The sequence below is a fragment of the Muntiacus reevesi genome, chromosome X (genome assembly GCF_963930625.1).
Source record: "Muntiacus reevesi chromosome X, mMunRee1.1, whole genome shotgun sequence".
Taxonomy (NCBI): domain Eukaryota; kingdom Metazoa; phylum Chordata; class Mammalia; order Artiodactyla; family Cervidae; genus Muntiacus; species Muntiacus reevesi.
The window spans coordinates 97,667,424-97,694,659 of NC_089271.1; the positions used below are offsets into that span (position 1 = coordinate 97,667,424).

At 51.1% G+C, this 27,236-nt stretch overlaps 1 pseudogene; it reads right to left on the bottom strand.

Annotated features, from left to right (window-relative positions):
* Positions 1-179: 179 nt before the first annotated feature.
* Positions 180-24,393, bottom strand: LOC136154612 (protein EOLA1-like; annotated as a pseudogene).
* Between the last annotated feature and the right edge of the window lie 2,843 nt (positions 24,394-27,236).

Genomic DNA, 27,236 nt, shown 5'->3' on the forward strand with positions numbered 1-27,236 from the left:
AGATGGGAGCACCCAGAGTACGGGGAGGGATGCGGGACTGGGAGAGGGCTTGGGGTCCTGGGGAGCAACACAGAATCCATAGGAAGAGCGTGGGGTCTTGGGAAGAGATGCAGATTCCAGGGATGAATGCGGGTCGAAGGGCTGGGGCCTCAGGGGGCTGAGGCAGTGCTTTACCTGCTTCAGATGGGGTCATTGTCCAGGTCCCGGCAAATGCACCACAGGTTCACGTAGAGGATGAGCAGGATAGCAAAGAGGAAAAGAGCCACGAAGATAGCCTTGGTCACGGGAGAGACCAGGGTCTGCATGGTCCCCCCGAGGGGGCACCGTGGGGTCCTGGAGGAGGGACAGCAAAGAGAGCAGTGAGGGCTGCCACCTGCACCCATGGAGAGGCACCCTGACAGGGAGGAAACTTCTGTGGGCCAGCATCCCTGGGGCACCTGCGTGCGTGGGGCCATGGACTTGCCTGGTCTGGCAGAGACATCAGGTCCCCTGGACCCCCAGCCCCCAGGACTCCTTCTGTGTGGTGCAGCCTGGAGGCTCTGCCCTTGGCCGGTGGGAATCAAAGAAGCTTAAGGATGAGGGAGAACTGTCAGGCGCTGTGGGGCACCTCCAGAGTAGACCTGGTGTCTCCTTGAGGAGAGAGACTGGGGAGAGGTGTGGGGGTCTCCCCTATGTTCCCCAGGCCATCCCTAAAAGACGATCCCACTCATCTCCCTGGCACTTCGGGAAAGGACAGATTGGGGAGATCATTCGCTAGGCCCAGCCTGTCCCATCCTGTGGCCAACGTGACACACAGACAGTTTCCTGCTCACAGTGACCGGTTCCAGGGCCATCACCATACTTTGGTGAATCTTTGGGAAAAAGTGAAAGTCGCTCTGTTGGGTCCGACTCTGTCAGTCTCCTCCGGCCATGGAAATCTTGAGGCATCACTGGAATGAGTTTCCACTCCCTTCTTCAGGGAATTGAACCCGAGTCTCCTGCACTGCAGGCAGGTGCTTTACCATGATTCCTAGAAACCAGGGAATCTCTGATCTCTAAGAAGGGAGGAGCCAAAAGTAGCCGCGAGGAGCCAGGGCTGCTTGAACAAATCCCGAACCTCTCAAGGACCACCAGGGTGTGCCTACCTGTGTCTGGGGAGAGCCAAGGCCCACTCTGGCTGCTTTGTCTCCATTGCAATCCACGCCCCTACTCCCACCCCAACGCCTGCCCTCCTGTGCAGTCCACCGCTGGATTGGACCAATAGCATCCACATCACCCGGGTGCAGAGAAGAGAACTGCTATCTCAGGCTCCACCCAGCTACGCAGCGAGGATCTGCATATTAACGAGATCCCCAGGAGGGGGAGGGGCTTCCCCGATGGCTCAGATGGTAAAGAATCTGCCTGCAATGCAAGAGACCCAGGTTTGATCCCTGGGTTGGGAAGATGCCCTGGAGACCGGAATGGCAACCCCAGAATTTCATGGACAGTGAAGACTGGCCAGGCTTCCATGGGGTCACAAAGAGTCAGACAAGATAGAGAGACTGATATGTTCACTTCCAGGAGGGGAAGGGGGCAACTTACCACGTGTTCACTGCCCCTTGTGCTGTGGTCCTCTGCCTTGTATAGTCTGTGAATGCAGGGTCATTGTGTCTTCCACAGTCAGGAGTGGTCTCCCCAGTGGCTCCTGCGTGCCTGCTTTGTCGCTTCAAGCCAGTCCTGCGTTGGTCAGCGGGTTCTTTAACCCCTACCGCCACCTAGTGGCAAATAATTCGCCTGCAATGCAGGAGCTGGGCTGGGAAATTTCCTTGCAGGAGGAAATGGCAACCCACTCCAGCTTTCCTGCCTGGGAAATTCCATGGACAGAGGAGCCTGGTGGGCTACAGTCCATGAACAACTCAGCAAGAACGAATAGTCAGAAGTAATTGAGCCTGATTTCTTCAGTGGAGACTCTGGAAGCTCCAGTTAGTTACTCACCTAGCAAGAGTTGTTCTCAGTTCCTTAGGAGCGTGATTTCATTCATTCTTGAGAAGAAATTTCTCTGTGACTGAAGAGCAAGGACCACGGAGAAAAAAAATGATCTTAATGGTTTAAAGGAAGAGAGAAGATAGGACTTCTCTTCCCAGCCCCATCCCACTTCCGAACCTCTGTTCTTGGCTTTCTCCTACTGTCCAGGTGGTTTCTCAGGTGGAGACAGGCAATAAATACTGATTTCTGTGCTCTGTACATCAACCCTGCAGTCCAGCCTGTTCTAGTGGGAGGGAGAAGTAGCGCTTTGCCCATGGGATTGTCAGAAAGCATGATTGTCGCATTTGCAAGCACTGACTGCACAGGCCAGGTCACCTTTCACTCCCTCAGCTGCCAACATACCATTTACCAGCCACTGTCAGGAGAACATTGCTGTTGGATGGAATGAGACCACGTCCAATCTGAGTGAGATCCTGTGTGCTCAGTCGCTCAGTTGTGTCCGACTCTTTGCGACCCCATGGACTGCAGCCCGCCAGGTTCTTCTGTCCATGGGATTTCCCAGGCAAGGATACTAGAATGGGTTGTCATTTCCTCCTCCAAGGGCTCTTCCCAACCCAGGGATTGAACACTCATCTCCTGCATTGCAGGCAGATTCTTTACTGCTGAGCCACATCGTGAGATATCTCTGAATTGTCATATCGCTGAACAAGCTTAGCTGAGTTCAAGCAAGGAGTGTTTTCCCATTGTCTTTGCTGCTAAATCCCTTCACTTGTCACTGCTCATCTGAGTTAGTGTATCATGATTTTCTCTGCTGAATGTTTCCCTATGGTGGTAGCAACTTTCCTTCTTCAGCACCAGGCAGGTGAGCAGGACCATCCAGTGTGTCAAATATTAGGCACCTACTGATGAGATGGTTGGATGGCATCACCGACTCAATGGACCTAAGTTTGAGTAAACTCTGGGAGTTGGCGATGGACAGGTAGGCCTAGCAAGCTTCTGTCCAATGGGTGGTAAAGAGTCGGACACGACTGAGGGACTGAACTGAACTGACTATGTGCAGGGGGTACGACAGAAACCAGGATGGGAGTCTAGTGAAGGCCTTAGAACAGCATGCAGATACCTAGGGCAGAGGCGGGTGTGGGGTTTGTCTACTCAGATCTGAGCAAAGTTCAGAAGAGAGACTGAAGAGTGAGGTCAGATATGGATGGCAGAATGGGAGGAGGCTTCGTGGAAGAGCTAGCAATAGGAGAGAGGGGAATGTCACTGCATGTACCGCTAACCCAGAAGGGTCAAGTGCAGTCCTATGTGAGCAGTCCCAATAGGGTCATTCTGTGGCTAGAACAGAAGGTTGTGGTGCAGGGCAAGACAAATGGAACACAGAAATGAAGATGCTGGTGGGGGCTCGATGGCTGATAAAAATGAATGAAGCTGCCCAGCTGCAGGGGAAACACTGGCCCGACACAAGAGCCAACTGGTGTCAGTGCTCCACCCCCACCATTTTTTTTTAATTGAGCTGTAAATCCAGATTTTGATGTGGCCTCTCCCAATTTTAAATGGTTGGCAACCGTTGTGGAAATGCTAAAAGCATCCTTTCTCTCATACTGACATGTCTCCCAGTTCTGTTCCCCCACATATGACTCCCTTTGCTTTTCTCTTCTCTCCTTTCCCAGGGTCACACTGCACCGAGCCAAGAAGGTACCTGTGGGTAACAGGTGGTGGGTGGGAAAGGGTGAGGGGTAGAGAAAGTGCCATGGTGATTGAAACTACCAAGCTCAAAGGAAACTATAATTAAGGTGAGAAGACAGCCCTCAGATTGGGAGAAAATAATAGCAAATGAGGAAACAGACAAAGGATTAATCTCAAAAATATACAAGCAACTCCTGAAGCTCAATTCCAGAAAAATAAATGACCCAATCAAAAAATGGCCCAAAGAACTAAACAGACATTTCTCCAAAGAAGACATACAGATGGCTAACAAACACATGAAAAGATGCTCAACATCACTTATTATCAGAGAAATGCAAATCAAAACCACAATGAGGTACCATTACACGCCAGTCAGGATGACTGCTATCCAAAAGTCTACAAGCAATAAATGCTGGAGAGGGTGTGGAGAAAAGGGAACCCTCTTACACTGTTGGTGGGAATACAAACTAGTACAGCCACCATGGAAAACAGTGTGGAGATTTCTTAAAAAACTGGAAATAGAACTACCATATGACCCAGCAATACCACTTCTGGGCATACACACTGAGGAATCCAGATCTGAAAGAGACACTTGCACCCCAATGTTCATTGCAGCACTGTTTATAATAGCCAGGACATGGAAGCAACCTAGATGCCCATCAGCAGATGAATGGATAAGGAAGCTGTGGTACATATACACCATGGAATATTACTCAGCCATTAAAAAGAATTCATTTGAATCAGTTCTAATGAGATGGATGAAACTGGAGCCCATTATACAGAGTGAAGTAAGCCAGAAAGATAAAGAACATTACAGTATACTAACACATATATACGGAATTTAGAAAGATGGTAACGTTGGCCATATATGCAAAACAGAATAAGAGACACAGAAGTACAGAACAGACTTTTGAACTCTGTGGGAGAAGATGAGGGTGGGATGTTTCGAAAGAACAGCATGTATATTATCTGTGGTGAAACAGACCACCAGCCCAGGTGGGATGCGTGAGTCAAGTGCTCGGGCCTGGTGGGCAGGGAAGACCCAGAGGAATCGGGTGGAGAGGGAGGTGGGATGGGGGACTCGGATGGGGAATACGTGTAACTCTATGGCTGATTCATATCAATGTATGACAAAACCCACTGAAAAAAAAAATAAAAAAGAAAAAAAGAAAAGAAACTACCAAGCTCATTTACTCTCCAGAGAGGCAAGCAACAGGTTCCTGGTAGGTGCTCATTCTCCCTACCAGTCAGAAATAGCACCCAGGAGACCAAGACGAACAACTGTTCTACCAGTTTTATTGACATATATTTTACATACCAGAAATTTTACTCTTCCCTCATTTTCAGTGTATCATTCAATGCATCTCAGTATTGAGTATGATGCTTGCTCTAAGTTTTTCTTTATAGATACCCTTACCAGGTTGAGGAGCTATTCTCCTATTCTTAATTCATTGAATAGTTGTTATTATAAAAGTGTGTTGGATTTCGCCAAATGCTTTTCCTGTATATATTGAGGCAATCCCGTGGTTTTTGTCCTTTCTTCCATTAATAAATACATGACATTAATTGATTTGCAGACGTTAAAACAACTACATATCCGGGATAAACCCAACCTGACTATGCTGTATCATCCCTCTTATGTGGTGCTGGATCCAGTTGATCAGCATATCGTTGAGCATTTTCTACATTTGTCATGGTGTATCATTGTCTTTCCTTTTGCTGACTTTATTCAGTTTGGTATATAATACCGGCTGTGTAGAAAGAGTTGGGAAGTGTTTCCCCTCTCTTTAACACTTTGGTACAGTCTGGAAAAAATCAGTCTTCATTATTTTAATGCTTGGCGGAATTCACCAGTAAAGCCATCTGAACATGGGCTTTTCTTTGTGGAAAGAATTTTTACATACTAATTCAAAATTCTTACTTTAAAAAATAATTTCTTTTATTTTTGACTGTGCTGGGACTTTTTTGCTACATGCAGACTTTCTCTAGTTGCAGCTAATGGAGACTACTCGCTTGCTGTGGAGCATGGGCTCTAGGGTGCACGGGCTTCAGTACTTGGGGCACATGGGCCCAGTTGCTCCATGGCACACAGAATCTTCCAGAGATCAAACACCTGTTCCCCGCTGTGGCAGGCCGATACCTAGTCATTGGATGACCAGGGAAGTCTCCAAAATCCTGACTTTTAATAGTTTCATTTAGATATTCTATTTCTTCTTTTTAAACATTCTTTGAAATATGTCTATTCATACAAATTCATATAGCACACGATTCACCCATTTAAAGTGTAAAATGCAATTATTTTTGGTGTGTTTGAAGAGTCAGACAAGCATAATCACAATCAATTTTAGAAAATTTCCAGCACACCAGTAAGAACCAAAGTGAATGAACATTTACAGAGACTGTATCCACCACCACCTCCCCCCAACCCACCCCAGCAATGTATGTGTGTGTGTTCAGTTGCTCAGTCATGTCTGACTCTTTGCAATCCCATGGGCTGCAGCCTGCCAGGCCGTTCTGTCCATAGGATTTCCCAACCAAGAATACTGGAGTGGGTAGCCATTTCCTTACCAGGGGATCTTCCCAAGCCAGGTATTGAACCTGTGTCTCCTGTATTGGCAGGCGGATTCTATACCACTGCACCACCTGGGAAGCCCCCAGCCTGAGGTAACCATTAATCTTCTTTCCTTATCTGTAGATTTCCCTCTTCTGGATATTTCATATAAGTGGAATCATAATATGTGGACTTCGGTGGCTGGCTTCCTTCACCTAGCATGGTGTTTTTGAAGTTCACCCACACTGTCTTTTTTCATTTTGTTCTTTATGCATTTCGTGTCACATCTAAGAATCTACTTCTGAAATCCAACGTCATAAAAATGTACCTCTGTTTAGAGACACAGATGGACAGAATTTTGGACTCTGTGGGAGAAGGCGAGGGTGGGATGTTTTGAGAGAACAGCATCCAAACATGTATATTATCTAGGGTGAAACAAATCACCAGTCCAGACTGGATGCATGAGACAAGTGCTCGGGCCTGGTGCACTGGGAAGACCCAGAGGGATCGGGTGGAGAGGGAGGTGGGAGGGAGGACCAGGATGGGGAATACATGTAAATCCATGGCTGATTCATGTCAATGTATGAGAAAAACCACTGCAATATTGTAAAGTAATTAGCCCCCAACTAATAAAAATAAATGAAAAAAAAAAAAACAGCAGAAGAAAAATGTACTTCTGCATTTTCTTCTGAGAGTTTTAATGGCTCAGGTCTGGGAATTGATCAAAGGACTGAGGCTCTCTGCTTTTGTCATTCAAAATAGACTTTTGTTCATTTGACTGGTGACATCTCTGCTTGTACAGATCATGTAAGAACTTACTGGGTTTCCTAACTCTTTTACTTCTAGGAAGATCGTGAACAGCTAGATAAAACCATAGAGCTGCCCAAGTCAGACTCTTCTGATTGGTGCTTTGACTCTGCTCTCCATTACTGTAACCAGGCCTACCATGCCCTTGGTGGTTGTGTGCAGCCACTTTGCTCTGGCCATCTGAGGATCTAAATACTCCCACTGCCCTTAGGTTTCCCAGTTCAGAGACTGCAGTTCCTACCGTGAGTTCTGGCCTGCAGAGAAGAGCACTCACAGAGTTCTTCAAGTGGCTTCCCTCACAGTCTTGATAAAAGGCATGTCTTTGGGATTCTCCCAGTATTTGTGAACAGGTGTTAAATGACAAATCCACACCAACAGTCAAATCTCCATAAACCTCTGAATGGCTTCCTCTGTATTAAACCAATGCAGGTCTGACATTTCCACTCACTGTGGGTCAACTTTTGGCGCGTAGTTCAACCAACCAGACAAACTAATAAGAGCCCTTTCTAACTCCCTGAGTTGCAATATTAAATACAGAATTTATGCTTAGTGAATCACTTTGGCCTGATCTAGCTTTATATAGGGAGGCTGATCCCACTGGGGTCAGGAGGCTGCTTCCCAGAGACAGTGGGGAGGATTCTTCTACTGGCAAGAAGGACTCACCAGACTCAATGGGCTCAGTGTTCCCAGTTTCATCAGGGTCTCCGCACACAGCTCTATCACAATGTACAGAATCCCATTCTTTCCAAGTCAGGGCCCTCATTTTAACAGGAAACTCTAGGGGCAGAATTCAAGTTCAAGTCTAATTCAACCAGTTGAATGATGAGCATTTGCATGTGATCATTAGCAATCTCAACCCTGTATCTATAGGAGATTCATGTCTCCTTATGGGTACACATAGAATCTTTTGGGTCTTTTACTGTAAACTGAGCTAATCCTTTTCTTTCACCACTCTTTCCAACTACATTGGAGGCAACCAGAAAGCTCATCATATGTATCGATGTTCCAAAAATGTTCAAAAGTATCATATACACAGTCACAGAACACCTTGCATCCAGCACTTCTTTTAAGTGGTTCATCAGGCATATCCAAAGGAGATATTTTCCATATATCTGTTGCCATAGACTATCGATGCTGTCTTTAATACAGAATCATTAGCACCTTTAATCCTAATCAGATTACAGAGCTAATTCTAGAAACCCCAGAACCAATTAAGAAAACTCACTTTTTAAATTAAGTATAGTGGCTATACAGAACTATATGTTACAGATGCACACTATAGTTATTTAAAATTTTGAAGGTTATACACCTTTATAGCTATCACAAAATATTGGCTATATTCCCCATGGTTTGCAATATACCCTTGTAGCTTACTTTATACATTATAGTTTGTACCTCTTACTCCCCTATTCCTACTTTGCCCCTATCTCCTTCCCTCTCCCAACTGGTAACCACTAATTTGTTCTTTGTGTCCGAGAGTCAGCTTCTTCTATTTTAATATTCAATTGTTGTTCAGTTGCTCAGTCATGTCCAACTCTTTGAGAACCCATGGACTGCAGCACTCCAGGCTTCCCAGTATTCACAATCTCCCAGAACTTGCTCAAACTCATGTCCATTGAGCTGGTGATGCCGTCCAACCATCTCACCCTCTTTCCTGCCCTTCTTCTGCTGAATTCAATATTTCCCAACATCAGGGTCTTTTCTAATGGGTCAGTTCTTTGCATCAGGTGGCCAACATATTGGAGTTTCAGCTTCAGCATCAATCCTTCCAGTGAAAACTCAGGACTGATTTCCTTTAGGATGGACTGGTTGGATCTCCGTGCAGTTCAAGGGACTCTCAAGATTCTTCTCCAATACCACAGTTCAAAAGCTTCAAGTCTTCAGTGCTCAGTCTTCTATATGGTCCAACTCACACATCCATGCATGACTACTGGAAAAACCACAGCTTTTACTAGATGGACCTTTGTCAGCAAAGCTGTGTCTCTGTTTTTTTAATACACTGTCTAGGTTTGTCATAGCTTTTCTATGTCCATGGAACTCTCCAGGCAAGAATACTGGAGTGGGTTGCCATGCCCTTCTCCAGGGTATCTTCCCAACTCAGTGACTGAAGCTTCTTCTCTTATGTCTTCTGCCTTGGCCGGCAAGTTCTTTACCAGTAGTGGCACCTGGGAAGCCCATTTGTTAATTTTTGCTGTTATTTCCTTTAATATAGGAGCAAGCATCTTTTAGGTTCATGGCTGCAGTCATCATCTTCAGTGGTTTTTGGAGCCCAAGAAAATAAAGTCTGTACAGTTTCCATTGTTTCCCACCTATTTGCTGTGAAGTGATGGGACCGAATGCCATGATCTTCATTTTTTGAATGTTGAGTTTTAAGTCAGCTTTTTCACTCTCCTCTTTCACCTTCATAAAGAGTGTTTTTATTTCCTCTTCACTTTCTGACTTAAGGGTAGTGCCATCTGCTTATCTGAGGTTATTAGTCTGTTTTATTTTTTAAATTCAACATCTAAGTAAGATCAACATCTAAGTAAGTATTTGTCTTTCTCGGTCTGACTCATTTCACTTAGCATATTGCCCTCAAAGTCCATCCATGTTGCTGCAAATGGCAAAATGCCATTCATTTTTATGGCTGTGTACTATTCCATTATGTGTATGTGGTGTGTGTGTGTGTGTGTGTGTGTGTGTGTGCGCGCGCGCATGTGTGCCATGCCTCGTTTATCCATTCATCCATTGATGGACACTTAGATTGCTTCCATATCTTAACAATTGGAAATAATTCTACTGTGAACATTGGGGTGCATGTATCTTTTCAAATTAGTGTTTTTGTTCTTTTCAGGTATATACCCAGGAATGAAATTGCTGGGTCACATAGCTCAATTTATTTTTCTGAGAAACGTCCCTACTATTTACCACAGTGACTGCACCAATTTACATTCCCATCAACAGTGCTCAAAGATTCCCTTTTTGCCACATCTTTGGTACCATTTGTTATTTGTGTTCTTTTTGATGATAGCCATTCTCACAGGTATGAGGTGACATTTCATTGTGATTTTGATTTGCATTTCCCTGATGGGTTAGTGATGTTGAGCACTTTTCATGTGCCTGTTAGCCGTCTGTATATCTCCTTTGGAAAAGTTTCTATTCACTTTTTCTGCCCATTGTTAAAGTGTGTGTTTGTGTGTCTGTCTGTGTGTGTGTGTTTACTGACACTATGTTTTTAAGCTATTTATATATGTTGGATATTAACCCCACATCAATCATTTGCAATATTTTCTCTCATTCAGTAGGTTCTTTTCATTTCTTTTCAGTGGTTTCTTTTGTTATGCAGTGGCTCTTAGGTTTAATTAGGTCCCTGTGCTATGCTAAGTAGCTTCATTCATGTCTGACTCTCTGCCACCCTATGGAGTGTAGCCCGCCAGGCTCCTCTGTCCATGGAATTCTCCGAGCAAGAATACTGGAGTGGGTTGCCATGCCCTTCTCCAAGGTATGTTCCCAACTCAGGGAGTGAACCTTCTTCTCTTTTGTATTCTGCCTTGGCAGGCAAGTTCTTTACCAGTAGTGCCACCTGGGAAGCCCATTTGTTTATTTTTGCTGTTATTTCCTTTACTATAGGAGATGGATCCAAAAACAAGGCTATTGTGATTTATGTCAAGGAGTATTCTGCCCATGTTTTCATGCAGAAGTTTTACATAATCAACCTTACACATCTGTCTTAAATCCATTTTGAGTTTGTTTTTGTATATAGTGTTAGATAATGTTCTAATTTCATTCTTTCACATGCAGCTGTCCAATTTTCCCAGCACCACTTACTGGAGAGACTGTCTTTTCTCCACTGTATGCTGTATTCTTGCCTTCTTTGTTGTAGATTAATTGACCATAGGTGCATAGGTTTATTTCTTATTTCTATCCTATTTCATTGATTTGTATGCCTATTGTTGTGCCAGTACCATAGTGTTTTGATTCCTATAGCTTTGTAGTATAGTCTAAGGTCAAGAAGCTTGATTCCTCCACTGCTGTTCTTTTTTTCTTTTTAATTTATTTGACAGAGCCTGGTCTTTGGTATGGCACATGGGATCTTTGATATTCATTGAGGCATGTGGGATCCTCAGGCGTGGCATTCGGAACCCTCAGTTTTGGCACTTGGGATCTTTTTAGATGTGGCATGCAGTGTCTTTACCTGCAGCTGCAGCATATGAACTCTAAGTTGTGGCATGTGAATCTCAGTTGAAGCCTGCTAACTCTTAGTTGCTGCATGTGGAATCTAGTTCTCTGATCAGGGATCAAACCTGGGTCCCCTTTCTTTGAGAGAATGGAGTCTAAACCACTGCACCACCAGGAAAGTCCCTCCAAGGCTGTTCTTTTTTCTAGAGATGGTTTTGGCTATTTGGGGTCTTTTGTGTCCCTACAAATTTCTAGTTCTGTGAAAAATGCCATTGGTAATTTGATAGGGATTACTTTGAATCTGTAGATTGCCTTAGGTATTATAGTCATCTTACAAAATTGATTCTTCCAATCCAAGAACATGGTATAGTTTTCCATCTTGTGCTGTCTTCAGTTTCTCTCATCAATATCTTACAGTTTTCAAAGTACAGGTCTTTTGCCAACTTAGGTAGGTTTATTTCCAGGTAGTTTATTTTTTTGATGCAGTTAAATGGGATTATTTAATGGTCAATGAGATAATATCCTGAAGTTATCTTTCTGCTAGTTGCTGTTAGTGTACAGAAATGTGAATAGACTTTTATATATTAATTTTGTATACTGCAGCTTCACTTAATTCATTGGTGAGCTCTAGTAGTTTCTGGACCAGGAAGCTGGGAGGTCTCTTGGCCACAACAAAAGGGAACCTTAAGCTGCCATGAGCAGCCAAGGGGCTAAGAGATGGTTGATCACCTTTCAGGAGTATGCAGGGACAGCCAGAACATACAGAGAGGGAAGGGGGGGAGGCTGGGGATTCAGCAATTGGCAGGGAGTAACATGCCTCAATCCTGACAGTTGAGGAGGCAACCAAGAGTGTTTGCAGGGTCCCAGGTAGTCTAAAATGGAACTTGGCTTTCCAGGGATCTGAGGCATCCCTGGATCACATGGGAGGGCACTGCGTAGGGCTTCTGTCTATGGGGAAAAACCTGGGCAATTCTATCTCACTCACCCGAGCTGTCTCTAGAGGCGTTTAATTCAAGTGGAGTTTCAGCCCCCAGTTTGCAAAAGTTGAAAAGGAAGCCCATCCCTTGCTGGTGACAGGAGACTTCCAGCACAGAGCCAAGGCCCACTGGGAGATCAGTCCTTATGCACCTTAGATGCAGACTTGCTGTGAGATACAGCCCGCTTTCCCGTAACCACGTGGCAGGCTTAAGTGTCAGGAACCTCGCAACCTCCTGTACCTTCCCTGAGTCCTCAGGACCCAGTGAGACAGGTGCCCCTAGGATTACCTGTGTAGGGAAGCAGAGGCTCAGAATTGGTGAGCCATGCAGCTGGGGATCAGCAGGGCTGAGGTGCCCGCCTTGGGGTCTCCTCATCTGAGCACTCTCTCTCACCCACTGGGCTGGGCTTCTGGGCCCCAGCTGGCTGATACCTCAAAGTCAGAGGTATTTCTGATTCTGGAAATCTTGGGAAGATTCTCAACCCCAGGACCAGAGTTGGAGTGGAGGGCATTAATAGAGTGGGCCGCCCATGTGAGCTGCCCTGCATGGCTGCCTCTTTGATGCCAGAACATCAGGCCCCGGAGCAGGATGGCAGCTGTCACAGCCTGGACACAGAGCCAGATGGAGGTGCCATGGACAGTGGTCTCAAGAAAGGGAGCCACACTTTGTGCGGAGGCTCAGGTGACTGCCCCCTCCCACGTGCCTGGGACCATGGTGTGCAGAGCAAGGGCAGCCTGAGTTGGACATGGGCAGGCTGAGGAGCCCAGAGGACAGTGGCTTGTCCTCCTCCTGTGTCCCTGGGACTTTAGCCAATTTCTCTACAGCCCCCACCCTGGGGTTCCCGCAGACCAATGGCAGGGCCCGGAGAGGGTCTGTGTGGGGGCCGGCTGCTTGGCCAGCAACAGTGCACAGAGGGCCGGGTGGCTGTACCCTTGACCATGGATCCCCACCCTGGACGTGGCTGTGTTTGAGCCCAAGGTTGCCATGCCCAACCCTCAAGTCAACCGTGAACACAGAGGAGGGGCTGACTTTGAGGGTCACACGTCTGTCTGTATGTGTCTGCCTGGCGCCAGGGCTCCAGGACCAGAATGCCATGCCTGGTTTACACAAAGGCTGGGCCTGAAACTTCCCACCTGTGCACTAGTGTCATGGTGCCCACTGCCATGATGACTGTGGACCAGGAGGCTGGCACGCTGACTAGCCTGGGTGCAGCCAGCCCTTTATTAGGTCACTTAATGACTGTCTTGTGATGTCAGCCCCGAGCAAGCAGAGGCCTTTGGTGAGGGGCCAAGCACCCTTGTGAGCCTGGACTGCTCCTGGCCACTGTACTGTCCCTTTTCCAGGAAAGAGGGATGCACCACCCTCCACATGGCTGTGGACAAGGAGGGCCCCGTGATGCACAGGGTGCCCGACTTGGGGGGCTTCACTTTCTTCCAAACACAGGGGCTCCAGCCCTCAGCTCAAGGAGCTGCACTCCTCGCTGTGGACCTTTCAGTTGCCCTGGCCTAGCCCGTGCCCACGGGCCACCGCAGCTTCAAGCTGCTGCTGGAAGAGAGTGCTTTCCTGGCTTTGAGTGGAGAGCCTTTGTTGAAGAGACCACACACAGAGTGTGGTGCCCTGCCTGGGGGGAGAGGGCAGCCTCCCCTCCCTCCCCTTTCCCAGGAAGAGGTGGACCATCATCAACAGTCACTGCTTTGTGTCCATCTACTGGGAGGATGGCACTTGCATAGGCATCAGTGAGGAGCTCTTAGAGAACATTTTGGAGAGGGTGGGCTCAGACAAGGTATTTGGGACAGACTGTATGAAGAGCTTCATCCACCAGTTTAGCCTGTATGGATTCAGCAAAGTGTGCCAGGGTTTGCTCACCTCGCTCTGCCTGACCAACCTGCTTACAGAGGAGCCCGCCTGTCTCCTGAGCAAGGTAAAGGCAGGGGAGTACCTGCTGGGCCCTGGGGGCAGGGTGGGTGCCAACCTCAGAGCCGCCAGGGACGGCGGCAGGTCTGCCGGGAAAGCTATGTGTAAAGACAGGACTGGGGACTGGCGTATGTGCCCTGGGTGGAAGCAGGTGGGAAGAGGGGTTTGTGTGCCTCTATGACTCCCTCGTGGCTCAGACCTGAAATAATCCACCTGTAAGGTGGAAGACCTGGGATCTATCACTGAGTTGAGAAGATCCCCTGGAGCAGGGCACAGCAGCCCACTCTAGTATTCTTGCTGGGAGAATCCCCATGGACAGAGGAGCCTGGCGATCTATTGTCCATGGGGTCGCAAAGATTCACACATGACCGAGAGACTAAGTACATGACTCCCATAGCTGTGGAAGAGAAGTTTAGTGCAGGGAAGCATACGTCCTTTCCTGGGAAGTGTCCTGGTCAGCCGTGGAAGTGCAGGACAGGGATCAACACCTGCAGAGAAAGCAGAGAAGCTTCTGCAGTCTGCCCGCTGCAAAAGTCGAGTCTCCTCTCTGGGTCTTGTATCAATACTCTTGGGCCACTCTGAGTCATTTTCCAAGTGCGAGAGTCAATGTTGAGTTAGTGAGTGATGAGGATGTGCAAGCTGGGACACTGCCTCCTGTGGGACAGGGTCCCACTTTCTCCATGAGGCCTGGGAATAGCTGGGTGAGAGCACCCAAGGGTCTAGCCAGGAGGGTGCTAGTTTCAGTAAACCTGATGAGAAGGGAACTTTGCTATTCTCTCTCTCTCTCTCTCTCTCTCTCTCTCTCTCTCTCTCTCTCTCTCTCTCTCTCTCTCCCTCCCCCTCCCTCCCTCTCTCAGTGAATCCCAGTTACAGTTCTGCTGCAGTCCCCTGTTGGAGAGAGACAGCCCATACCTCCTGGGGCAGATGAAGAGGAGAGGGGTGTTAAGCCTGTGTCTCAGCAGGTGGAGGGCAGGAGGGCAGCCCTAGGCATCACTCTTGCATCCAGCACAATGCAGCCACAGGACAGCCTGTCACCTTGGCCTGAGGGTGCCCAGGGCACCGCGAGCAACCTGAAACTTGCCCCCACCACCACCATGGCCAGGACCTAAGCCGTCCCTGCTGCTGGTCCGGGGACAGCAGCCACACCCCTCTTGATGGGTCCTGATGCCTGGCAGCCCTAGGGGATGCAGACTCTAGCCTCACTAGTCCCTGTCCTGAGGAGATGACCCTGCCCATCGAGAGCCTATGGCTCTGCTTCACCTGGCCTCCTGCCCAGATGGCTCCTCTTGTGATGGTAGTGGGCCCCACCACTGTGCCCACCCAGATCTTCAGCCTGCCCCCTAGCAGCTCCCAGAAGCCACGCTGGTGCTTCTGTGCACCTCCGTGATGCACATCGTGGCTCAGCCCCAGAACCCCTTCTGTTACTGCTCAGGTAGCCCCTCTTTCTCATCATCTCCAGCCATTCTTTCCTGTAATCCCCACCCCCTTCAGGTGCGTCCCCAGAGGACGCCAAATATACACCCTATTCAGAGAGGTAGAGGCAGACCTGTGGTCAGAACACTGTATGGCAATAAAGTGCTTGATAACATGAGCAATTTCCCACCCAGCCCACGTCTTCAGTGCCTTCATCCTGGGTCCGGCTGATCATTTTGAGTCCCCTCAGGCAGCTGCTTGCCCGTGAAGGCAAAATAGATAGCCACCCACCCTCAGCATAGTGCGGGCACCTCATATACAGCTGGGGAAGCCCTTCAGATGCTCTAGACCCACTCATTTAAAAGACACATCAAGGGCTTGACAAGAGCCTGGTGGAGTGGCTTCACAGGTACAGGGACATTGTCCATCCAGCAGGCTACTCACTTGACAAAAGAGGAGAAATTAGGCCTCCCCTTCTTGGGGGCCCCAAAAGAGCCCTTACTGTCCTGAGATGCACAGGGCTGGAGCCTGTGGTCTCTGCCTGAGGCCTGCAGGTGTTCAGGTTGGGGGCTCGCTGGTGTCTGGACAGCAGGCTTGAGGCTTGGCTTCATTGCAGGGTCTGCACCTGGTGACATTTTCTTGTTTCTCTTTTCTTTTCCCTTTTCAGCTGAGCACTCCGAGGGTGTGACACATCAGCACCCTCTGCTTGCTGGGGTTTATAATGCAGTTTCTCTTAAAAGACTGTTTGTCCTGAGGAGCATAGCAAATAGCCCTCCAGGGTCTTGCTGCAGAGACAATGGCTCCAAAGTCAGGGGAGGGGAGAGCGCACACAGCAGATCACCGGAACCGGAAGGCTGGGTCTCCCTTGTTAGCAGTCTGTCGCAGGCAGAGGAGGCCCTGAAAAGTGACACAGGGCGGTGCAGCCCAGGGCTCTGTCAGCCTCAGCACTGAGCTGTTGTGACGCCCAACCGGGCTGCTCAATTCCAAGCCAAAATGCAGCCCCTTATGAAGGTCCACAGCCTGGGGAACTGCTTAAATTTCAGAAGGTTTCATTAGCTTTTCTGTCTTGACATCCATATGCCTCCTGACCTGGAATCACATGCAGACACTGCTACCTAAAGACTACGTTCCCAGAAACCTCAGCATGTGTGGCACCTGCTTACCTGTAAATCTATAGAGAAAGCAGAGATGTGCAGATTGCAATCACAAGTCACCTGCTTGTCACAAAAAGCAACTTTTATTTACAAAGTCAAGACTGCCTGATATCAAAAGAGACCCATGTGGTACTTCACCCCCACCACTCAGTCCTTGGTAGATTTTGACTGATGTCTGCAGAGTGAAGTGGCTAAGCACACATCCTCCTGGGCCAGGCAGAAGTGGCAGCCTGCGGTCACACAGGATTGCAGGGAGGGAGCATGGTCTTGATGAGCTGGCCCTGGACAATCAAACTGTCATGAACCCCACACATGCCCAGGTCACCAGAGGAGAGGCCAGGCAGCTCCAGAGGCACAGGTTAAATTCAGTCCCCAGGGTCGAACGGGTGACAGTGTCTAAGCGAGTGGAAATGCAATTTAACCAGACAGGGTGTCTCAGAGAGGGGGCCTGCCTCACAAGGGCTCCAGCTAGGTAACGGTGACCCTGGAGGCCCAACCAGGAAGACCCTGGGGAGCCGGTGATCCATGGCCAACTCACTTCCCACCAGCTCTGCCTGAGCCTCCCTCGGCCCAGCGTTCATCTTGGATCCTCAGTGGCCCCTTCTTCCCCTGTGCTCCTTTGCTCTGTCCCTTCACAAAGGGAGGTGCCATGGCCAGACATGGATGAGGTGGGGAGGCTGGAAGAGGCTGATTTCTGGATGACAGAAACAAGGCTTAGCCTGTGGTGAGCAAAGCTGGCAGTGCTTTGGATTGCCAGGTCTCTGCGGGAGGAACTGCCTGGGACTCCCTGGGAACTGTCATGAACCAAGGGCCTGGGATGACTTGAGCTACAAACTGCCAGGGGAGGGTGATGAGTCCCCACAGCCTGTGTCTTGTGAATGCCCGACCCCACAAGCAAGGCCTGTGACTGGGCAGCAAGGTGCTCAGCCGTCTGCTGAGCCTCTGGAAAGGAAGGGAAGGTCCCCATCTCCAGGGTCTGAGGTCACGGCCAGGGGGCCTCCCAAGGCCCAATGCAAACCCCTCAGATGATGAGCTCTGTATGTTCCCACCCTCAGCAAACCTGGGGATGCTCAAGCCTCACTCAGGCAGCACCTCCAGCCTCTGAGCGTTGCTCTGGGGAATTGTAGAGGGGAGACGGCAGCCAGGCTATCGTGGAGGCTGGGCCGAACTACAGTTTGCCCTCAGAGGCCCCAGGGGCAGGGCAGGTCAGCGACCCACCCTCCTCTTGAACGTCTCTCCTTCCTGGGGGAAGAGTCTAAAGTCGCCCGACCAGTGGGGACTTTGAACACACGACTCACAAGTTGTGGCCCCCGAGTGCCCCTCTGGCCACTCTGCACAAGAAGAGCTCATGGAGCCGGGGGTGGGGGGGCATCCATGCAGACCAACCAAAGAGAGCCACCAGGAGACGACCCTGGGGATACCCCAGAGAGGAGAAGTGTGAAGTCACTATGAGCGGCCACGGCCACCTCCAGGCTGCTGAGTTCTTGCTAACTCTCCTGCCGCTGCCCACACTCTTCAGCTAAAACATCATTTATACAAAAGTTTCCGAAGTGTGGTGACACTGAGGAGCCCTGGTGGGAAGGTGAGTGGTTGCCAGTGCTCCCCCAAGGTCATGGGCACAGCAGCACCCCCATCCAGCATCTGTGCTAGGACTGCAGCCTTCTCTCAAAGGTTAACGAGGTGCCCTCCTGAGAGAGGACAATGGGATCCAGTCACCCCGGAATAGAGGATCCTATGGAATACAACTCCAGCCCAACTGGGACTCCTGGGGGCCCTGGTCTGGGCTGTCAGGCTGAGTCTCCACACCGCAGCCCCCTCCCCCCCACTTTGTCAGTTAACTCAGGGAGTCATAGGCTTGGTCTTTGGGGCCAATCTCAGGTGGGCAGAGGGAGGGGCCCATGTGTTGTGGAGACTCGAGGTGAGGACCAAAGGAGACTGAGGGTCCCCAGGGGGTGCACGTGCAGCCCTCCTGACAGCCCTGGATGACTGTGGGGCGTGGTGTCCAGGTGTAATGTCACTGATCCCGCTGGGATGGGAGAAGTGAGGGCCTGGGTCAGGTGCCCGGGTTCAAGTCAGCAGAGTGAAAGAACCCAGCTGTGCTAGGAGTCAAGGTAGAACCCTGAGGGGGGCTCTGGGGCCCCAGGACATCCAGATCAACACTGATCTCAGCCCTGGGAGACCACAGCAGGGCTGTAGGAATGAGCCCCCTACTCCCGCTTGCTTCTCAGGGGTACTGGCTATGGAGGGCCTGGTTCTAAGGGGAGCAAGGTCAGGGACAGATGATGGTGCTCAGACCTGCTGGGAGTCAAAGTGAGGAAAGAGCAGAAGGAGAGTGGAGGAATGCCCAGGGCATCATCTCATCTCTGGGAAGCCCTGGGTTTGGAGCCCTGGTGTCACGTCCACAGGCTTCCCTTTGGGGTCTCAGTGAGGTGATGGCCTTGGAGTGATGGCCCTGCAGCTGGTAAACACAAGGGGCATCCCTGGAACTGCCAGGGCTCAAGATGAGGACCTTGAGGGAAGAAACAGGGAACCCCTCCGGTCCCGGCACCTGCTGTCAGCCCGGGACAACTCTCACGGGGGCATGAGCTCTGGGTCTCAGGGACATTGGAGACTTGATATAAAGGGCGAAGCCTCAGAGATTGGAGGGGAGATTCTTAGGTTCTGAAGGAGTTTAGGTGAGGTCCTTGAGGGGGGGTGCTGAGGGGAGCCTGGACCCCAATCAGAGGAGACTTAAGAGAAGCCAGTCCTTGCTGTTGGTCCTTGACATCCCTGGGGTAGGATGAGTGCAGGAGAACATGGTCAGACTTCCTGACATACAGGTCTCATACTATGGACACGGTGTGGGGGAGGAGTTCCTGATATCTGGGTCTCAGACTGAGACTTCACATGTGAGGTGGGGACTCAGGAAGACAATTTCCCAGGTTCTGCGGGGTGTCAAGTTGAGGATCCTAGGAGGGACTAGGGGACCATGGACCCCAATCAGAGGGCACCTCAGAGAAGCCCATCTCCGTTGTCAGTCCAGGGCGACAGTGGAATAGAATGAGTGAAACAGGCATGGTCAGATTTCCTGACATCCGTGTCTACGAGAGATTGGGGCCCTGGTATAAGGGACAAGGCTTCAGTTGGGGAGAGGCATGAATCCAGGCCCTGCCCGGGGGCAAAGTGAGGTGCCTGAGGAGAACTGAGGGGACCCTGAGGGAGGATTGATGGAACCCGAGAGATCCGTGCCCCTGAAGTCATTCGTGGGAGCCCTTGAGGTGAAAAGAGCACACTAGGCCCGTCTGCCTTCCTCACATGCAGGTCTCAGAGAGACTGGGGGCCTCATGAGAGAGGGAGGGCCTCAAAATGGAGGACAGGATAATCCTGCATCCTGCCTGGAGCCCAGCCTCCATGAGAGGAAAGAATGAGGCAGTTAGACCCTAACATGAGGAGGGATCCTTGCCTTTGATGGGCGTCTTGGAGGCCGCAGAGTGGGGTGAACAGGGTGAGCAGTTTCTTGACCTCTGGCTTAGGGACCTCGAGACCTGAGGTGATCAGGCGGAAGGCTGAGGCTTCAGGTCCACAGAGGGTGGGCTTCCCGGATCCCGAGGGAGGACTGAGCAGACCCCTACCCCTGTGGTTAGTGCTGGATGGCCAGGCAGGATGTCAGGAGGAGCTGAGAGCCTACGGGAGACCCTGAGAAGGTGTGGCCACATGTGGGGCTCCTTAGCACTTTCTGTTCTTTTTCTGAGTTTCTATGCAGGCCCCCAGAGGGAAGGGATCAGGTTGTGCCACGGGAAAGGTGATCATTACAAGGGAACCCCAAGGGGGCCTCCCACCACACAACTGGGGTGACCTCACAGAGTCCACCCGTTTTACCATTCCAGAATGCTCAGGGCTATGCCACAGGATACTGCTGAGGTGCCCCCTCCATGTCTCTCACAGGAACCAGAAGGCAAAGGTAGAAGTCTGAAGCCCATGTCCTGAGGTCAGAGAGTAGGGGAGGTCCAGCCAGTGCTAGGAGTCAAGTAAGGAGGGTGTCCTAAGTGTGCAACAGGGCTTCCCTTCCCAGAATAGAGGGGACCCCACAAGGGCCTAACCCCCACACCTTGTCAGCCCCAGAAATCTTGGACTGTGCTGTCTGCACCCTGGGGAGCCACCTCACACCCTCCTTCAGGCAGCCAGGGGACTGGTCACCCCAGAGGCATGCCCATGTGAGGTCTGAGAGCACCCCTCAAGGGGAGACCTGTAAGTGGTCTGTGTCAGACCACTAAGGATGCATTTCTCAGCCTAGGCCACTCACAACCCCTCTCTCCCCCAGGCCCATCATCCTCATCTATTCCCCTGCCTCATTCCTGTCTGTGGTTTGATCCCAGGCATCACACTCGTGGTCAGGATGACTGAGCTGAGCAAGCCCAAGGAAGATCTTTAGGATCCAGGAGAGGCCCAGGGCCCGGTGAATGTGTAGCTCTTGGGGGCTGAGGCGGGGGAGGCTGCATCCACCTCAACCTCCTCGCTCCCAGTCTCCTCCTTGCTCCTGCAGACAGAGGATGAGACGGTTGGATGGCATCACCAACTCAATGGAAATGGGTTTGGGTGGATTCTGGGAGTTGGTGATGGACAGGGAGGCCTGGCGTGCTGTGGTTCACAGGGTCGTAGAGTCGGACACGACTGAGCGACTGAACTGAACTGAACTGAACTGACACAAATTTTAAAAGGAGGTTTCTCTTAAAATACTGTGTTGCCATAATGACACCAGGTTCCACCTGAAGTTGACTATTCTCAAACCTTGAGTTAACCAATGCATTTTTCTTATGGAAATGCTTGTCTCAAGCTGTATTAACATACTATGCTTTTTACCCCAGACTCTAATGACTCAGAACTGACTTGACAAACCATTATGTTATACTCAGACATTGTTCCCTTAACCTATGTAAACGAAACTATTTGTATGGTGATCTGCCCTTCTACAAGATTCAAGTCAATTGCTTTATGGCCTGGGATGACTCCTCTGGTGCCAAGAGTATCCCAAAATACATCTTACTGATGAGAGGCCTGGTGCCATTCTGAGTTTTAAGACATTCCTTTCTTTCATTAACAGACTACTAGTGAGTATATAACATCCAGCTCAAAACTAGCAGGGGGGTACTCTTTCTGCCGCCTTCAGATGCCTATGTCAGAAGCTTTCTCTACCTCGTTTATACTTTGATAAACTTTATTACACAAAAGCTCTGAGTGATCAAGCCTTGTCTCTGGCCCCGGATTGAATTCTCCTCCGAAGGCCAAGAATCCCAATCTTCATGGGTCAGCAACAACCTTTCAACCTGTTACTCCATCCTGATGGCACTCTTTTCAGTCATGGTCCCAGTCGAAACCCCTGAGTCAAAGGAGGAGCAGGGAGAATCCTCAGATTATAAGTGTGCCCTCTGTGAGCAGGTCAAGAACAAGCCCAATCGCTGAGCTGCCAGATCCCGAGGGACACTCAAAAGCACTCTTTTGTAATCAAAATAGATTTCTGGCTCTAATAAAGTAAAGCAAAACTCCACTGGAGATAATAAACAATCAAACAAGAACTGCGAGTCTGTGTTCTTTCTATCTGTCCATTGTATTCACACATGGCACAAGATGAGCCAGAAAAGGCTAGAAGCCCACGCCCCATGCAGGCTTTGGTCCAGTTCCCACGGTCCCTTTTCATCTGAAACAGCAGCATTTCACAGATTCATCCAAGCATCTGACTCATGAGCCGAGTGCTGAGGCAAGCCCAGGACAGACAGGTCCCTGGGCCTTGCCTGCCACTCAGCAGACGGCCAAACTGGGCTCCCGACCTTTGGGGTGTCACCTTCCATGAGTCATGCACCCTGCAGCAGAAGAGATCCTCAAGTGTCCCCCAACGATGCCACAAGTTTCTGATCAGCAGCTGAGTGTCCCAGCTCCCTATCCAGGGGCCTCCCCAGGAGACTCACTGGAAAGCAGGGTCACGCCAGCCGCCAAGTGCCTTGCAAACACATTACCCCAAACCCAAAGACAAGTACAAGGTTTCCACACGGTGAACACCAGCCCTAGTCGCTCTGCCCTCACAGCTGTATTTAGGAGCCTCTCTTTGGGCGTGAGGCGGCCAGGCACTGCGTCCAACACACATGCTTTGAGAGCCAAGGGACACTTTACAGTAGGACAAGGGTCACGTGCAAGGATAAACAGCGGCCTGTTTCTGGGCCTGTGGGCCTCTCTGCCTGTCTATGTGCAGCCCTGCCCCCAGTCTTCCCCTATCACCCCCTGGTCATTGTTCCAACATCCGGAACTTCGGACCAGAACAGAGAGGGAAAAACACTAACCTGTTTCCACAACACATTTCTCTCAACCACCCAGATCCAGCAGGGCCAAAACAACTGGCAACGCCATCAATTCATAAAGGTCTAAGTCCCAGAGACTCTCACTGATTCCAGAGCAGCATCACATGAGGGGAGTCCCTGTCCCTAGCCCCGCACCAAGTGGGCACCACAGCACAGGGTCGATTCAGACAGAACCAGATGGGCAAGTCCGAGCGCTTCGTATCAGCATGTTCTGGTCTCTCGGTCACTTTCCTCTCGAGAGCCCAGTCTGGACAGGCCTCCTGCCCAAAGAGGACCAGGTGCTGGAGGATGTCCACCTGGAAGATGTCCTTCCCGCCCCTCCCATCGATGGACTGCAGCAGCCAGCGGGGGTTGGCAAGCGCAGTCATGTACTTCTGTTGCAGGTCGGGTAGCAGGCCTTGATTCTCCAGCTCCTCCACCTAGTCGGGACCTAGGTTTTCTAGGCACAGCAAAATGCTCCCGATGACCATGAGATGTGTGCAAAGACAGGACACAGAATGAGAACAAGGTCATTCAAAGTTGCACCTGCTTGAGACTAAGACCATATCATGGAGGGAACCCGAGGTGAACTGGGTCCTCTGGCTGAGCATTTCAGACGGGCTCACCTCAGCAAAGGGAACTCACAGCGAGGCCAAGCGAGGGAGGGAGCAAAATGAAACGGAGAGGCCTGGTGCCCCATGAACCCACCAGGCCACGGGCAGCTCTCAGTCTGCCCACTGCAGGCCACAGGGACAGAGCAGGAGGGCCCCAGCAGGGGCCAGCAGACATCAGGTCCCCAAGGGATTTACCAGCAGACAGGTGTTGCTGTGGGGCCTCACCCCTGGGGAGTCAGGGGACTTGCTTAGGCCCTGCTTCAGGCAGTGTGGGTGTGGAACCCAGGCTTTGTGCTTTACTGCCTCTCATGGTCTCTGCCGGGCACACAGACACACGTGGGGAAACAGACACACAGACAAGTGCCACGTGCAGACCTGGACCCACCTCTGCCTCAAGCACAAACGGGGACTGAGGCCCAGAGTGGTGAACAGGCACCTCGGGCAGCTGGCTCCCAGCCAAGGGACCCTTGCTGTCCCTCTGAAGAAACCTCAGCCACCACGCCCAACCTCACAAACTAGTTCAACAGAAAACAAACAAGCACAATCCGGCCAAGATCCAGGGCAGTGCTGGGGGCCATGCGGGCAGCAGGAGGCAGGGCATCACTTACCCACGATCACTCCATGACTGAACTTTACCCCGTCCCGCAGCAAGGCCTGGATCTGGGTGGGGCTCATCCCCAGCCTCTGCTCCAGCAGCTCCCGCCAGGCCGCGTCCTCCCAGTCCCGGTGTGCCATGTGGACGGCCAGGGTATAGTGCTGGTGGCCACGTAGCATGGGCTGCTATGGCATCTCCATCTCCAGGGTCTTGACACCGTTTAAGACAAAACCCGCATAGGGCCGTCAGAAGAGCAGACAGCCGAACTTCATCTCCCAGGGCTCCCAGGTCTTCATGCGGCTGCAGAAACACAAAACCACAAAGGTCAGGAGTGTGATTCAGTGGCCTGCAAGCTCACAGCCCTGGGCTGGACCTCAGCCCCACGAGCCTGAGCATCCTCCAAATCTGCTGACACAGAAAGCATGGGTCAGAGAAAGCTGGCTCTTTCCATCTATCTCCACACAGTTCACTGATGGCACGGTGGTAACCCAGAGGACCCACCCATCCCATGCAGTCTGTGGGGAGGTCAGCAAGGAGGGTGGGACAGTGGGAGAAAGGCATGAGGTGAGATCCAAGACAGAGGGCCCTGAAACCCTGAGAGCACTGAGGAGGGAGCACAAGCCCCCTGGCTTCACAGCCCAGAGACCAGGCTCTGGTCCTCTCCCAGCACAGATAGGCATTGTCCTGGGCTTGGCTTCCCCCACTCCCTGCCACCACCCCACTTTTCAGCTCTGCGGCCCCATCACTGCCCATGCTCTGCAGATCCCCCATCTTAGCCCAGGGATGATGAGGGCAGATCTATGCTAACCAATGTGGACTCGGCCATGGGGCACCCTGGACCTCAAAAGCCCTGCCAGGTGTCTTCCCTGTAACTTTGGGAGCCATTTTCCACCCAGTCCTTCCCATACCACTGCCTCCACTGTCAGCAGATGTCCCGGGCCCTGCTCAGAGCCTAGAGAAAGAACAAAGAAGAGCAGGAACTACTGAGATGGGTGCACTCCATGTCATCACCAGTGCCTAGGATGGCACCATGTAGGGATCACAGAATTCAGACTTCAAATAATCCACTAGGTTATCGTCACCTCGTTCGACGGCTGAGGAGGCACGGAGGCATAGATATGTAGCCCATGACTGCAGGGGACTTGAACACACGCACCACCATTCTCACTTCTTTCCCTGTACCTGGAGGGGGGTGGTCCCTGCTCACTGGAGGGGGGTGGAGGCAGAGGAGCAGAGCCACGAGCCTTAACGTCAGCAGGGTCTCAGCACCTTGCAAGGGGCCTCCGTTTCCACATGGCTGTGAGGATGGGGACAAGGTCCCACGGGCACCCCGCTCAGGGCCTTCTGGGCCTTTCCCTCCTGGAGCACAGCAGAGTCACAGTTCTCACAGGCCCACGAGGCCCTATGTGATCTAGCTCCTACCCTGGTGGCCTGCTCTTCTCGACCCTGGATTCACCCCCAGTAGCCACAAAGGCCATCTTTCCATCCTTTTAACATTCCAGTGTGTTCCTTCCTCAGAGCCTTTGTAGGGTGTGAGGACTCACATTGTGTACCCTCAGAGTCAGGTGCTGGAGTCCCAATCCCAAATACCTTGGCGTGACCTTACAGACAAAGGAAAGTTCTTCACAGAGCTGATGGAGGTCAAGTGAGCACAATAAGGATGGACCCTCCTCTAACAGTACAGCTGTCTCCATATAAAGGGCACATTTAAAGACAGACAGGCACACGAGGGAACTGGGGTGAAGAGGAAGGCAGAGCTCTCCAAGCCCAGACACACCCACCAAGGCCAGCAATGCCCTGGAAGAGATGGAGGAGAGATGGGAGAGACGCTCCACAGCCCTCATGAGAGCCAACGCCAGCCAACACTTCGACCTCGGCTGCCGGGCCTCCTGAACCAACATGGATCCTAGTATGAGCCACCCAGTGTGATTCGGATGTGACTGCCAGCAAATGAAGCCAGAGTGTCAGCCCTGTCCGAACATCTCTCTGCAGGGGCAAGTGGGGAGTGGGGGGATGGCTTCTCCACTCCCAGCACCTCGGGCACACTCTTCTACTTCTGCACATCTTCATGTGTCTGTATACACCTGCCAGTGTCAGGGGTCCCACAAGTTACTGATGCTTCCCTCTTGATGGAAGGGAAGGGAAAGCTCATTCTGCCAATACAGCCACTCGACATGACCACACACTCATTGAAAAACCATGCAGGAGGTGGCCCAGGCCACATGACACACACCTGAGGTGCTGACACACACCAGCAAATGGCCTCCCACAAAGGCTTCCCCTGTTTCCACTCCACCAACCACAGGCAAGGGTGTCATGGCCTCATGCACTGGCTGGCCCTGAGCATCATCATTCGGTTGAACGTTTGCCCACCTGCTGGGTGACAAAGGGTCACACTCTTCACCGGGTCTGGCTTGGTTACAAAGGACCTGGCTGGCCCCGGGGCTTGGCCATTGCTGTGTCTTCTACTGGGGTATGTGACTGGATCCCAGGCTTGCCCAGTGGCCACCATTCAGTTTCTCAGCCAACCCAATCCCTTCCTCCTGAGAGCCTCCAAATCTCACCTGTGTGGGTGGAATCCCTGAGCAAGAAGTGGCTGCAAGCACTCCTACAGCCTGAAGCAGTGGGTGCCTGCTTGATGGCCAGAGGAGAAAACATGCTTCTGCCTGCTTGACTGGGCATCTTCACCTGCACGAGGACCAGAGGAACAGGGAGAAAGTCACCAGTGACAATACAGCAATCTTGGACAACAGCTACCACGGTCTTCTCCTTGGCAGGGCCCTCAAGCCATGGGTTTCCAGGAGGGCCCAACTGATGAGAAACACATGAGCAGTTTCCCTCAGGGTGGGTTGTGCTCATCACAGCAGCTGGCCTGTCCTCATGTGGCTGGGACAGGGACCCCATGATGTCTCAGTCCATAGCACATAAGCCCATCTCCCAGGAGTGATTGTGATTTACAGCCCAGGAGACCCTGCAATACAGGAGAAAACAACTGCTTCCCTCACACTGCCACTCTGGAAGGATCCAGGGGCCGCCACAGTCAGTGGGCTGCCCTCCATGGACTCGTGGTTGGGCCCCACCAGGAGGGGAACTGGGGACAAGCAGCTGAGCCCTG